Below are 16,706 nucleotides of genomic sequence, written 5' to 3' on the forward strand. Positions count from 1 at the left end.
TATGCTAAACGAAACCAATTGTGTCGCAAATTCCTCGGTGGAATGCAGTAGGATGTGGATACCCATACTGAAAGAGGAAGTCAATAGAAAGAAAATACCACAATTAGTAAGTCAATAGTCGAGTTAGTACATATTTTATATTTTGGTATTACTTATATATCCATGTATTATTGATATTATTTATAATTTAAACAAGATTATAGTAAAGTCAGAATTTGGTATTAATTTTGAGAGTAAATTAAATGTAAGACCAAATACTTACGATGTCGGGATAGTATCACGAGGTTTTTCCTGGTTTTCCCTCGTGATTTACTATGAGATCTCTAACGCGAGAATTTTAATGTCACCGTTGCATGTGGTTGTCTTTTTAAAGACAGATCACATGCTATGATGATTTTTTTGTGACGGATATTCTTGAGTTGGGGTTGATTTCATGTAATCGAATGAACTATCTTTCAGTAAAGTCGTCCCAGGAACGCAACTGATAAATATTGGCAATATCATTTTAAAGTCTTCTACTTTAAAATGTATCATATGTATCTGAATTGCCGATATAAATGAGTCAAATTAAATAAATTATTAGAAGAATTTTTTTACTAAACAACAACATTTTTGTTTATGTTAATAGTATTTTGTATTTTGACAACGGCACCCGATTTGGGCGTCGAAACGTTAATAAAAATCATTTTTTTAATAATATTGTGGCTTATTTCCCATTCTAAATAGTTAAAATTGTAAAAATGCCACAAGAAAATAGCTTCAGAACAAAAATAATAACAAGGAAAGAAAAAGAAAAAAAGAAACATAGATAAATACTGAAAAATTGGGACAGAAACTGAAAAGATACAACAACCAGGATATAGAAAAGAAATAGAACAACATAAAAAACACTGCACAACTAAAAAAACACTGCACAAAGAGACTGCAGAATTAATAAAAAAGGAAAAAAATCGAGAGCATGGTTTGATGAAAAATGACAAAAAAAAAGTCAAATGAAAAACATCGCGAGGAATAATGCTCGATGTAGAGCCTTTCGATAAAATCTTAACAGTTAAGGAGAAACTAGAAGAAAAAGAAGGCATTCCACCTTCGCAACAGATATTGGTTTTTCAAGGAAAACAACTAAAATATGATAAGACCAGTACTAACATATGTAATTTAAATTTGGTAATACCTATATAAAACACACACAGTATGTGTAAATACTTGCACACGTAAGTAAGCAAAACTTAGTAATTATCATATAGGTAAGCCAGTCTCTGAAATAATTTTCCATATAGATATCTGGCGGTTATAGTGGTAACTATAGTCCATCTCATCTTGACTTTACAGTATAAGGAACATAGGTAATGTAATCCTTATGAGAGTTTTTAACGCGGTGATGCCGTATCAAAAAGAATTTGTAATCGAACATTAGAGAGATTAAATTAAAACTGTTTTAGAAATGCAATCTACAAGTTTAGGATGCATATGCGTAATAACTATAGTATATCAAACAAGAATAAAAAACCGCTAAACGTCTTAAAAATGAGTGACGCATACAATATTCCAGCTACAAAAGACCTGATATAAATATTACGTGGCGCGAAAATGTATTTTCATTTTGATGTAAAACAAAATTCTAGTTTTATTTTAATAGCTATTTGTATAACAAGGGAGGAAAGTGCTACTTTTCCTCCCGAGAATGAAGTTTACTGCCCGACGCGTAGCGGAGGGCAGTAATCATTCAAGGGAGGAAAAGGCACTTTACTCCCATGTTATAAATATGGTTTTTCCACCTTCCTCAAATAACAAGTAATTTTTTCATTTTTACTTAATTTATTTATGTAACTAACCAACAGAATTTATTAGAACTAAAACTAAGAAGTAGGTACAATATAACTGTCAACCGTCAAATATAAGTCAAATTACTATTGTAAACATTGTTAAATCAGAATAACAATTTACCTACTGTTTTTTACCATTCTGAAAAATACAGAGTGTTTTTAAATAAAAGGTAAAATGTATAGATACTTACGTAATAGAAAATAGATATTGTACAGGGCGTCAATAAGTTATATTTCATGAATGAAATACCATGACGTCACTTTTACTTTTCCTCCCTAGGAAGGAAAAGTACAACTTTGCTCCCTACAATCAGGTCCGGAAAAGTATACTTTCGGTAGAGGTAGGTGGAAATAGTTATTTTCCTAACAAGTGCAGAAAGTCATTCTTTTCCGCACGCGACTGCAGTTTGCCGAACGACGCGAAGCGGGAGTTCGGCAAGCAGTCGAGTGCGGAAAAGAGACTTTCTGCAAGAGTTAGGAACAATATTTTTTCTAAGAGTCTTTAAAAGATTACCAAATCTTAATCAATTAATTTAATTAATATGAAAATACATACACAAATTAATTCTTTGACAAGGTTGTCAAAACCAAACTTTCAATATAATTAGTTAGCATGACGACGATCTTGGTTTCCATGACGATGATTCAAAACGACTGTTATTGTCCACCGATTTGACTTTCGAATATTATGTCAAAATAATTTTATTTCATCGAATTGTCGCGTTAATTTCATTAAAACAGGAACACAATAAGATATATTCGAATAAATTAGTAAATAATATCTAAATATTAGTTTATTGCATGTATTATAATTACTTTAAGGCCATATTAACATATCTAAATTAACACGCGTGCGGAAAAGTAAAAACCGCGTGCAGAAAAGTAACACGCGTGCGGAAAAGTAACACGCGTGCGGAAAAGTGAAACTTTCTAAACTAAAATGCGTTCGCGAAAGCAGACATTTTTGCACGCTCGTAGAAAAAAGATTTTTCCATAATATTTGCTAAATTTGAAGTAAACGCGCCACAAAAGAGTAACTTTGATACAGTTTGAATTTTGAAACTCTTTTGTGGCGCGTTTACTTCAAATTTAGCAAATATTATGGAAAAATCTTTTAAAATAAAACTAGAATTTTGTTTTACATAAAAATGAAAATACATTTTCGCGCCACGTAATATTCATATCAGATCTTTTGTAGCTGGAATATTGTATGCGCCACTCATTTTTAAGGCGTTTAGCGGTTTTTTATTCTTGTATCAGGAGTTTTTCAAAGTTATTTATAAATGGTCACCTTTGTTGCATTATCTCCCAAATGATCTAGTGTCCATCGAATGTACACTAGATTTTTTTCTATTCGAAATAGATTGAAAAAAATATTGAAATGACCGGTAAATGAAGTCGGATTGCCCGTTGCCAGATCAAATTTAGCGTCGTAATCACTACAACTACATAAACCATTTCGGGAATAATCGTTAATTGGATTATACTTTTGTAGCTTAATAACTTCTAAAAGGCTTAACCGATTTTGATCAGTAAACATGACTTTGAAACGTATTTACCAGTAGTATCTGATGGATCTAAGGTCAAGTATGATAACTGAAGCCATTACAGGAATTATTGAGCTTGAGAAACCGTTTTTCCCGTAGGAAATAGATCTGATCATACTTATGAAGCCTATAACTTAAAAATTCGAATTTTCCCGGATATGACGTATACACAGTTAGATTCGTCTAGAGTCCTTCTACAAACGCTCAGTTATTGGCGCAACTCGTAGGTTGAAATTTTGAGTAATTGTCGAAAAACCAAAATTTTCAAAGTATAGTTTTTCAGTTTTTCGGCTATACTGAGCCGTGCGTATTAGGGTGGTGCGAAAAAAGTCAAGTTGATAATCCAGTATCGCTATAGTGCGGAAAAGTTGCGATTGGTAATTACAAGAAAAACGAAACAAAAATTATTCAAACCAGAATTTATCTTCCGATCCCGCAACGGGCCTAAAGATTATGAAAAAATGAAATTTTACCTTTTTTGTCGGAAATTTTTATTTATTCTCCATGTACATTTTATTTATCGCTATAGTAAAATTTATTTACAGTTTGCATGGTTGAGTAATAAAACAATAGTTTTACGTACTTAACGAATATTTTCCGATCCCGCAAGGTCAATCAAAATCTATAAAAATTTGAAATTGTTGATGATTTTGATAAATTAAAAAACATTTAGTTATCTCATTTTTCTGTTACCCTATTAATCAATCATCTATGATTGATTAGTAGGGTAAAGCTCAATAGCTCCGCTATAGTAATAGATAGCAATAAAAGTTAATAACAAAAATTTTAGCCACCTTTGAGCTTCACATTACAAAATTAGTTAGAATGTTACAGGGTGTTCAATAACACAGTGGCAGACCAAACTTATGTTTTTTTAAATCGAACACCCTATATTTTATTTTAAATTCGAAATCCTGTGAACTTCTCCATCACAAAAATATAAAGGTTTGTTATGTTATACAGGGTATTTACAAAGTTATAACCAATTTTATATGAAAATCGTAACAAGTTCAACTCCCTGTATAAATAAAAATAAGCAAAACAATAATGGTTTATTAATGCCATATTTTTTAGCGTATTATCAAAATTTTCAAGAATGGTCGATATTGCTAATTTTCTTTATATCAAATACAGGGTGAGTCAAAACGCAAGTACATTATTTTCTCAGTAATTTTAAATGGAACTCCCTGTATTTTATATCACTATTGAAAAGTACCATTACCGTACTTTAATTTTTAGATAACATTCCCCGTCTAAATTTATTAGTTTTCGAGATATTTTCATTTTTCAATGGACCAGTAGCGTGGCCACCCAAATCACCAGAATTTAATAAACTGGACTGATTTTTTTGGAGTTACGTTAATAATGAAGTTTATAAAATACCTCCAACAACAAGGGATGAGATGAAAAATAGAATATAAAGTGTATTTCGATGTGTTAATTTACAAATGCTCCGTAGAGTAAGTAGCTCATTCAATGATCGTTTTTAGGCGTACATAAATGTGTATTAAAAGTAGCTTCTAATTTTTTCAAACATGTTTTTTGCAAAATGTATTACTGATAAATTATGTTTCGTTCTTTATTTGTTACATTGTTACATTTACATACAAAAGTAGTGTTTAATTGTCTTCACAAAATATTGTATTTTGTGTTTGTGTGTTTTTTTGTAAAATGTATTACTAATTTTCTTTGTTTATTTGTTGCATTTACATAAAAAGATAGTTATTAATTGTTTCAAAAATGTTTCATGTAGTGGTTGTGTTTTTGTTTGTAAAATGTATTACTAATAAATTATTTTTATTTCTTTATTTGATACAGTGTTACATTTATTACCGGACTGATAATCGGTAATCTTCAATGGTCAATTCAGTCATGGCTTACTTAAAATTTAGATAAATTTAAACACCTAAAATAATTTGCTCTGAAAAATGAAAATATCTCGAAAACTAATAAATTTGGGCATAGGGAATGTTATATAAAAATTAAAGTACGTTAATGTTACTTTTCAATAATGATATAAAATACAGGGTGTTCCATTTAACATTACTGAGAAAATAATGTACTTGCGTTTTGACTCACCTGTATTTAATATAAAGAAAATTAGCAATATCAATAATTCTTAAAAATTTTGACAATAAATTAAAAAATATGGCATTAATAAACCATTGCTGTTATGCTTATTTTTATTTATACAGGGAGTTGAACTTGTTACGATTTTCATACAAAATTGGTTATAACTTTGTAAATACCCTGTATAACATTACAAACCTTTATATTTTTGTGATGGAGAAGTTAACAGGATTTCGAATATAAAATAAAATATAGGGTGTTCCATTTAAAAAAACATAAGTGAGGTCTGCCACTTTGTTATCGAACACCCTGTAACATTCTAACTAATTTTGTAATGTGAACCTCAAAGGTGGCTAAAATTTTTGTTATTAACTTTTATTGCTATCTATTACTATAGCGGAGCTATTGAGCTTTACCCTACTAATCAATCACCCTGTATATTGTATAATAATATTTAAACGACCCAGAACTCACAACAAGAAGGTGGTTGCACTTTTTACTCCACCCACACCCTTCTCTCTAGACAACCAATGAGTGTGTGATTTTTAAATTATTTACATAGTACATTTCTTTTTCATTTGTTTGTATCCAGCTTTTAAACGTCAACTTTGAATTTTGATTTGGTGGTAAAATCTGGCAGCATGGACCTTGATTTAAGTGTTGCCTTGATGAATCCATCTCTTGATTGGGTCCCACATACATTAGACGATACTTCCGTGACCAACTCTACGTACCGCTAGACAGCTTGCGTATGACAGGGATGGTTTTGTACATTCCAGTCTGGCGTGTTGCCCGATATAATGTAGGAACTTATATCTTCATTTGAAACGCTTTGAAGAACTGGTGGAAAAGATAGTTTTGCAACATTCCAATCTAATATTTCAGTGTAGTCCTGTGCTTCAAAATTTAAAGTAGGAGAGATGAAATTTCTAATACGTTTTCCCTTGGCTTTAGTCTATCCGGCTTTTAACACTCTCCTTAGCCCTAGCTCTCTAATGTGTTTCCTTTCTCCCTACTACTTGAAATTTTGAAACACGGGACTAAACTGAAATAATAGACTGGAATATAATGTTGCAAAACTATTGCAGACTGTTGCAAAACTATCTTCTCCACCACTTCTTCGAAGTGTCAAATGAAGATATAAGTTCTTGCATTACATCGGGCGACATACCAGACTAGAATGTACAAAACTATCCCTGACATACGCAAGCGGATGAGAGGTGCCTAAAGTTGGCCACGGAAGCATTGTCTAATGCAGGGGAGGCCAACCCGTCGATCGCGACCCCTAGGTCAGTCGATCGATGGCAAGAAAAAATTATCTACGTACCTATCTATTCCCGTCCTAAATATTATTAGAATTAGAAAGGCAGACAGTAGATCTCGAGTCCGATTAAGTTGGTCACCCCTGGTCTATGTATGTGGGCCCCAATCAAGAGATAGATTCATAAGGGCAACACTTAAATCAAGGTCCATGCTGCCAGATTCTACCACCAAATCACAATACAAAGTTGACGTTTAAAAGCTGGATACAAGCATGAAAAAGAAATTTACTATGTAAATAATGTAAAAATCACACTCATTGGTTGGTTGGGAAGAAGGGTGTGTGTGGAGCTAGAAGTGCAACCACCTCCTCGTTGTGAGTTCTGGGTTGTTTAAGTATTGTCATACAATATATAAACAAGCAAAAAAACTTCACAATGTAGGAGAAAAATGAGATAACTAAATGTTTTTTAATTTATCAAAATCATCGAAAATTTCAAATATTTATAGATTTTGATTGACCTTGCGGGATCGGAAGATATTCGTTAGATGCGTAAAACTGTTGTTTTTATTACTTAACCATGCAAACTGTAAATAAATTTTACTATAGCGATAAATAAAACGTACATGGAGGATAAATAAAAATTTCCGAAGAAAAGGTAAAATTTCATTTTTTTCACAATCTTTAGGCCCGTTGCGGGATCGGAAGATAGTCCGATTTTAATAATTTTTGTTTTGTTTTTCTTGTAATTACCAATCGCAACTTTTCCGCACTATAGCGATACGGGATTATCAACTTGACTTTTTTCGCACCACCCTAGTGCGTATGTCTGATCCTGACGGCTTAGACACCATTTGAAAGCTTAACTCAACACTATTGATTTGGTGTATTTGCGGTTCTCCTGTCTCTTCTTGATCCGAAGATATATACCCCCAAAAAATATGGCGTTTTGTAGCTACCAAGTCCTCTAGCTGGCTTATGGGTGGTCAAAAGTCACAAACTACACCGGTTCTGAATCGGCCCTGACCCCCTCTTCAAACACAGAAAAAAAATCAAATCGGTTTAACTTTCAAACACACATACATACATATCCACAAACATTTTCCCTTTTTTAAATATAAATTGAGTCATACTTCTGAGCTCGGTAACTTTTGAATGGCATAACCGATTTTCAAAATTAGACATGAGTTGGAAAGGTAATGATCAGTAATATTAGAAGCCGCAAAGGTCGGACTTAAATTTTTGAAGTTTTTGGGAGTTTTGGGGACGAGAACGAAAAACAGACCGTAAATAGAAAGGGCCGTAAAATCCACACCCTTGGACCAAAATGGATGGTTGACATATGAATAGGTGAGTCTTTTCCTGAACTTTAAGATGGGACTTGGCCCATCTTTCAACTCAGTCAGATTTAGAAAATCGAAAATTTCGTGTATAGTGTCGCGTGTAGGGGGGTGTTGGTGTGCGCCACTGGCGAGAACTGCCGTTCTCTGGTAATAAAATTAAACGCATACGAATCCTAAAATTGTAGATTGTCTTTCTAAAACAGTTTTAATTTAATCTCTCTAATATTCAATTACAAATTCTTTTTAATAAAATCGGCATCACCGCGCTAAAAACTTTCATAAGCACATATTCAATAAGAACATTGTTTATGTTCCTTAGGGCCGGTACTTTATGTCCCGGTTAAACCTCGGTTAGCTAACCGGGGTTTAATCGGGACAGAAAAGTACCTCATAGGGCCTCTTGCGTTGTAATAAAAGCAATTATAATTATTATTATAATTATTTATGAATATAATAATAAGTATAATTGCGTTTATGTCTATGTTATGCATATATTTCTGTTCCGATTAAACTCCGGTTAACTAACCGGCTGTTAACGGAGACATAAAGTACCGGGCCTTATACTGTAAAGTCAAGGTGAGACGGACTATAGTGGGTGTAGAGGTGGTTAGAGTGTTCAAACTTTAGCTTTTATAGTAGCTCTTGACTACATATCGATATTATAACATCAAATAACCTTTGAAAATGTCATCCCAACGATTAGTGTCAAATTAAAATTTCTGTAAAACCGAAATTCCGAATCTAAATTCTAGTAATTAACAAAAAAGTAAAGAAATCAATGAAACTAAGAATAAAACCTGTAGCAGCAGCAGAAGAAGTCATAGAGGTAGACCCCACAGAAACAATAGAAAGCATCAAATTAAAACTTGAAAATATATTTACAGAATACCCGTATTCTCAACAACGACTCATTTACGGAGGAAAATTTTTGAAAAATGACAAAACTATCGAATACTACAAAATCAAAAATGGATGCCTAGTAAATCTTGTAAAAGCTTTAAGAAGTGCTTAAAAAATGTTAGAATTATATACGCTTGATAGCTGTAAATATTATTTTGTCTGGTTTGTCATTATTTTATATGCGTGGTATTTTATATACAAAAGAAAGACATAAAATTTGAAGTCACGATTTTTTATGACCACAAGTTTTTTAACCAATAAAATTACAAATAATTTAACAATTCTCTTATTTATTCTTCTTGTTCGCCTTTTGAATATGTATTACATATTAATAATAATAATAAAATGGCTAGATATCCCAGGTGTAGTTGAGCAGCTAAGAAGCTATCTAGATCCATCTTTTTTGAGGGGATCAGTCCCAGTCTGCTACTCGATACTATTGACTACGCTTCTCCATTTCTTTCTACCCCCTGTCTTTCCCTGCCAGTCTCTTAATTCCTGCTGTATGTAAATCTTCCTTTACTTCCTGTAACCATTTTATTCTAGGTCTTCCGCGTCTTCTTCTAACTTCGGGTTCCCATTGTAAAACTGAATGTATAGTTGTTGCGCTACCTGCTCTCCATATATGCCCCAACCATCTAACTCTGTGCTATTTAATTGTTTTAATTATATCTCCATCTTTCAGCTCTTGTTTTATTTCGTTGTTAGTCCTGATCCTGTATTTTGTTTCAGACAATCTAACAGGTCCCAGTATAGCTCTCATCATTTTCCTCTCCAATATTCTTAGGTCCTCCTCCTCTCTTTTTGTCATGGTGAGTGTTTCCGCAGCATACAATAATATAGGCCTAATTATTGTATTATAAATGGTAATTTTGGACTACTTCGTAATTATTTTGCTTTTGAGTAATTGTTTGTTTGCATGGAAAGCCCTGTTAGTTGTAATAATATTCTCTTCGATTCCATCTATTCTGTTTCCTGTTTTGGAAATCATTACCTCAAAGTATTTAAATTTTTCTACTCCTTCAAACTTATTTGTGCACATTACGACGACACCGCTTTTCGGTTTATTTCCAAATCTCATTATTTTTGTCTTTTCTTCATTTAGCTTTAATCCTATTTTTTGTCCTTACTCTAGTATTTCATTCAGCATGTTTTCCATTATTTTTCTTGTTTTTGGGATTAGTACTATGTCATCCACGTATGTAATAACTTGACCACCACCCGTCCTTAGATTTCCTTTAATTATTTTTCTCATAGTACCTACATATGTTCTAATGCTAAGTTAAATAAAGTAGTTGATAATGCACCTCCTTGTTTTAGTCCTTTATTTACAATTATTTTTTCCGTTCCGCCTTTTTGTGTTCTTATACTGACATAGTTCTCTTCATAATCATTGTAATAAGTCTTATAAGTTTTCCGGGTATCTCCAGGTTTTTTAGTGCCAATAATATAAGCTGTTGTCTCTTTATTGTGTCATATGCCTGTTGAAAATCGATAGCATTTCCAGTTCTATTTTGTGTTCATATGCTTTCTCCATTATTTGCTTAATTGTGTGAATGGCGTCTATAATCTATCTTCCTTGAGTGAATACACACTGATATTGTCCGATATTTCTCTTTCTCTTGTAGCCTTTGCTAATCGTTTATTAATTATCGATGTTAACATTTTATAGGCTGTGTTGAGTAGTGTGATCCCTCGGTAGTTTCTGCATGTTTGTTGGTCTCCTTTTTTATGTATTACGATTATCTGACCATTTTCCCTTTCCTTCGGTATTTTTTTATCCTTCCATATTTTCTTAATTAGTAGATATAGTCCTCTCCTTCAGTTCTTCCCCTCCGTATTTTATGAGTTCAAAATTGATCCCATCCTTGCCTGGGGCTTTACCATTGCGGCTTTGTCCTATGATTTTTGCCAGTCTTTTATGTGTTGGTTCGTTTGTCTCATCCTTTCTGTTTTCATATTTCCTTCTTCTTCTTCAGCTTCATTTATTTCCTGATTCTCTGTTTCTGCCTCTGTTAACAGCTTCCTGAAGTGTTCCAGCCATACTTGTTTATATTGTTCATCTTCCAGTAACATCACTCCTTCTTTGTTCCTTATTCCATTTATTTTTTCTTTGTATGTATTGTTATTTTCCTTAAGGTCATGGGTACATAATTCGCAAATATTTTACGGCTATCCCTACTTTTTCTGTCTTTACACGGTAAATTACGTGTAGTAAAATTCACACTGGTATGGATATGTAAACATTACTAGAACGTCATTCTACTTGAAAATGTCATCATTAACTTAAGGAGATGGCTTTTGAATGTTCTTGAATAACTGTTAGTTGTATAATTGCAAATTATTAATTCAGTTAATAAATGATAGCTGTATATGATAGCTGAAATGATAGCTGAAATGATAGCGATACTTTTTGCTTTAAGACACATATTTAGTAACGAACCCTATAGCTGCATAATATTTACAGACAGTAAGAGTGTCGTTGATAGACTAACTAACGTACATAAGTACCAACAACTCAATCATATAGAACTGGAAATTATGACTCTTTATAATAAAATTGCAAATTTAGGAAAAAACATCATTATATCATGGATAAAGGGACACGCAGGCATTAGGGGTAACGAAATAGTAGACAGGCTAGCCAAATCAGCCCTAGAAATAGGCGAAGAACTTCCCATGAACTTACTACCCATTTCGGATATTGATATTATTAGTAGACGACACCAAAAAGAAAATTGGCAAAGGTATTATCGAAACACGAGAACTGGTAGAAATTTCAAACAAATGCGACCTGAAATTCCCATTAAAAGATGGTTTCATTCTGTATCAAATCGCCATTTCATAAGAGTTATAAATAGATTGAGATGTAATCATGCTCTTACCCCCCTTCATATGTACAGTCTGGGTCTCACAGAGTCACCTAACTGTGAGTGTGGAAAAGAAGGTAATCTACTACATATTCTCCTCGAATGTTCACATCAATCAGTAAATATAAACAAATTTTATGATAATCTTTAAGGTAAGTCTACCTGAACAATTTGATTTTTTCTGAAGAGATTAATATATTAAAAACAATTTACGAACATATCAAAAATTGTAAATATAGATTGTAGCAATAAAATTTACCCTGTATTTAAGAAATTTTGTTAAAACAAAGCAGGCATGTTTGTTAAAACAAAACAAACATGTTTGTTTTGTTGTTATTTTGTTTTAAATCCTGTAGATTTAAGTAATTATTGTATATTATAATTGAAAAAAGAAAAGAACAAAAAAAAAGAGAAAAAGAAAAGAAAAAAAAAAACAAAAAAAAAATAAAAAATGCAAAAAAAACAAAAAAAAAAATAAAAAATGCAAAAAAAAAACTAAGAAGATGTAAACCTCCGCGAGGATGAATCGGGTTTACGTCTTAGCGTAGTAAAAAAAAAACAATTTATAAAAAATAACAATAAAAAAATTAATAAAAAAAAAACAAATTAACAATATAAAAAAAATGCAAAAAAAAATACAAAAAAAAAATAAAAATTTACAAAAAAAAATGAACAACCAAAACAGAGTATTATTTAGATAATAATTGTAGATAATAATGTTAGTTTGTTATGTATTTAGAGTTAGAAATACAGAAAAAATTCCTCTGATTGAAAAATCAAATTTGTTTGTTTTTAAAATAACAAAATGTCTGGCTAATTGGCTCGGCCAAGGCCATCAAATTCACTCAAAAAAAAAAAAAAGTTAATAAATGTGATAATTTTTTCACTAACTATGTATCCAGTGATTGTAATAATTTATATGTACAAAAAAAACTAATACTCAATCGAGAAAAGAGGAAAAGTGTTAAAGTGATTTTTTAAATATTGTTATTATGGAACGCTTACAATTATTTTGAACATCTTTAACAACAAAATACTTGGATCACAGAATATAATCCTGATGTATTCTCTGCTTTGATCTTCCATAAATAACAAACAATAAAATACTTTTTGTTAAGTTCACGTCTTAAATCAATTATTTATCAAATACATTATCAATATTATTTAACCAACAACTCAAAATATTCCCGGTGCCATGTCAAATATTTAACATATATAAAACTGTCACTGTCATCATATTCTATTTGACTCAGTGCGTTGTATGGCAAAGATAGCGAATGTTCGATTTGGAAAATATCACCACTGACATGATGTCCATTTTTTTCGAACCCTGAAGAAACTAATAAATGTTTTTAAAAAATTTAAACGCAGAATGAAAGAATAAATTATTGAATGAAAGAATAAATAAAAAGTTTCTTTTGAATGAGATATTTGTAATCAAAAATCACACTATATTTTCTCTTAGTTTTTCACCCCTGTAACTTATTAAAATAAACATTATAGAAGTTTTCAGGGACTTTCGGCCCTCGGAAATAACGTAATCTTTCATTCTGCGTTTAAATTTAAAAAAAAAAACTTATTAGTTGTCTCAGGATTCGAAAAAAATGAATCCCCATTTGAATAGCATTGCAGCCGAAAATACGTACCCATCCTCTTAATTTTGTTGAAGAAGTTTTTCGTATTTCTTTTGTTTCCTTCTTGTTCGATCTTTCTCATTTTGTTGTCTACCCATTTTCGTTTGCTTTTTCTTATTGTTTTCTTAGCGTTTTTCTTAGATTTTCATATTCCACTTTATATTCTATTTTGTTTGTTCCAATCCATTTAGCTATCGCCTGTATTTTTCTTGTTATTTATTTGCATGCCTCATTATACCATTCGATTTTCTTTTTACTATGTATTACTCCCACGTTTTCTTCTGCTGCAATATTTATACTTTCTTTAATACTCCATTCAGTTTCTATACCTCTCTCTTCTTTTTTGTCTATCAGTTGTAATTTTACTTTTTCTGCGTATTTATTTCTTATGTTCAGATCCCCTAGTTTTTCTGTAAGTGTTCAAAAAATTTTAGCATTATATTATATGCTAGATAGCTGTAAATATTACTTTGTCTGGTTTGTAATTATTTTATATGCGTGGTATTCTATATACTTACAAAAGACATACAATTTGAAGTCACGTTTTTGTATAAGCACAAGTTTTTTAACCAATAAAATTGCAAATAATTTTGCAAATAATAATTGCAAGAATATTCTTATTAATTTTAAAAGTCAAAAGGCAGATATCGAGCACTGAATGTATTAAATCTTGCCCAAGTATACTTCCTCTATCTAGAGCATCCTCAGGGGCATTTCGTCAATAAAAGAAGGTATCCTCGAATGTCATTTAATTAAAATAAATAATTTGTTGGCAAACTTAAATTAACATCTAACTAAACACTGAACAAGGGACAAAACAGATAAATTAATAAATTAATTTGTCCCTTGTTCAGTGTTTAGTTAGATGTTAATTTAAGTTTGCCAACAAATTATTTATTTTAATTAAATGATATTCGAGGATACCTTCTTTTATTGACGAAATGCCCCTGAGGATGCTCTAGATAGCGAAAGTATACTTGGGCAAGATTTAATAAATTCAGTGCTCGATATCTGCCTTTTGACTTTTAAAATTCATATATTCGAGCATTCAACCATTTCCTATATTCTTATTAGATTATTATTTTCTGGAAGAAGTAGTGCCGGTTTATGTACTGGGCGCTTGGGGCGGGCGCCCAGGGCCCGGAGGGGCCGTAGGGACCCGTTCCTTTTAGTAATAAAAAAGTAAAGTCCGCTAAATAATCTACATATTTTCCGAAATAGAGAAAAAGACGACGAAATACCTGCGGTTTCGAAATAGTCTGATTTTAAGACTCATGACTTTATAAGAACTGTGATAACTTTTAAACCAAAGAGTGATTCCTCAGAAAATTGTAAAAACATGTATGGAGACCAAGCTTATTATAGAAGATTAAATGAAAGCAACTTTTATAGAGGAAGACCGAGTGGAGCCAAAGAAAAGAGAGATTGGATACGACGCAAGTATTAAAGCTGTTTATTGTTACCCGCGCAAATTATTTTCAATTGAAAAAAATAGTTTAACTGATTTTGGATGGACCCACAGGAAACATTTGAACAGTTTGCTGAAATCTCACGAAGAAAGTACATTTCATCTGAACTCTACGGGTACATTAATTCGTTAATAACAATATCATCATTAATTGGAGTTATAGACGCTGGCTTGAAAGAGCAAGTAGAACGCGAAGCTGAATATTGGATAAACGTCCTAAGAAGAGTTTTTGTCACTACTAAATTACTTGCTTCTCAAGGACTACCTTTGCGTAGATCGATTTAACGAGTCGTCATAAAGGAAATTACTTAAGTTGTCTTGTATACTAGGCTAAATTTGACAACTTCTTAGCTGAGTATTTACAACGGAATGCGAATAAATGAAAAGGTTCAGTTAGCTATCTCTGTCTTAGCAAATTTGAAATGAATTCTTGGAAGCGATGAAAACATTACTTGTAGAAATTTTTGACGCTGTAAATGCTTTACAAAGCTAGGGATCCATCAAACCTATTTTTCCAGTTAAGCAATAATAGATACCAAAAATCAGCAGTTAAAAATAAAGCCAAGACACTGTAGAATACAGAAGACACCTTGAGGCAGCTCTATTGACACCGATTTGAACAAAAACTTTGTAACGAGTTAATGCAACTGCAACAAGCAAAACGTGAACGTGAAGAAACTGTGGACTTGAACGTGTCAATTGGAGAAAAAATTAATGACATCTATTTTTAGATTTGTTAGAGACGTAAATTTGTTAAGCGAAATTGAAATACAAAAGCATAAACATTTGAAAAATTTGGTGTCATCCAGGATGTAAAAAGGCAACATTTCTTAATATTTTATCTTTACTTTAAGTTTATTTGACGATACCAACTTCTAATGCGTCAGCCGAGCGGCCTTTTTCGGCGCCAAAATTGTATTACGGAAAATGAAGACCTGGAGCAACTGAATTGTGATCGTATTATATGACAGATTGCTAATGCCTAGTCAAGAAAAAAAGTGATCTAATTTTTGTCTTATGTATTTTTTAGAATATATTTTTTTGTCATGTGTTGTTTTGTGGAACTTTCTGTTTTTTAATGCATTTTTTGGAATATTTTTGTTTGCTATTCTTCTTGTTTGTTTTAAAAAAATATTGTATTGATTTTACAATAAACATTTATAGTTAATACATGTGTTTTCTTGTTAAAAACCTGACAACGAATAGCAATTAAGGGGGCCCCTAAATATCCAGTGCCCGAAGTTAGGTTAAAGCGGCACTGGGAAGAAGTATTACGTGAACTCTTGAAAAATGTCCCATTACATAGTAGATCATGTAGGTATGTGGTTTCAGCACAATGGGGCATTTATATTGCTGTAGTGTAGCGGCTAGTAATTGCGTATTTCATTTTATTTCATCTATGTAAAATCAGTAAACAAATTAAATAAGTCCATCCACACAAAAAAATCGGCCCACCAGTAGGGATAATATAAGGGGATAGGCGCAAACTTTCGACTCTACTGCTATTCAAATGCATTCATTTTTTTTTCGAATCCTGAGAAAACTAGTATATTTAAATGCAGAAAGAAACATTACAGCATAGACCTGAATCCCACGTACCAAAAAAAAAGTTGATTAATAGCAAGCTGAAAATTAGTTAATAGCTTAATGGTGTCTAGTCGGACAAACTTTGATGTATGGGAACACTATAACAGGGGAAGTTTTAATTGTGGACCAATTTAAAAATTTGGAACGTCAGACCACGAAAACGTCCCGTGTGTTTTTGTGTTTTGTCGGACAGAACTTCC

General features: G+C 31.9%; 1 protein-coding gene across 1 annotated transcript in view; it reads right to left on the minus strand.

Annotated features, from left to right (window-relative positions):
• The window catches only part of LOC114333468 (N-acylneuraminate-9-phosphatase), a 137,768-nt gene that overhangs the window by 44,456 nt on the left and 76,606 nt on the right, over positions 1–16,706 (minus strand). The gene's annotated exons all lie outside the window — the stretch shown is intronic.

Source organism: Diabrotica virgifera, chromosome 4 (assembly GCF_917563875.1).
Source record: "Diabrotica virgifera virgifera chromosome 4, PGI_DIABVI_V3a".
Classification (NCBI taxonomy): domain Eukaryota; kingdom Metazoa; phylum Arthropoda; class Insecta; order Coleoptera; family Chrysomelidae; genus Diabrotica; species Diabrotica virgifera.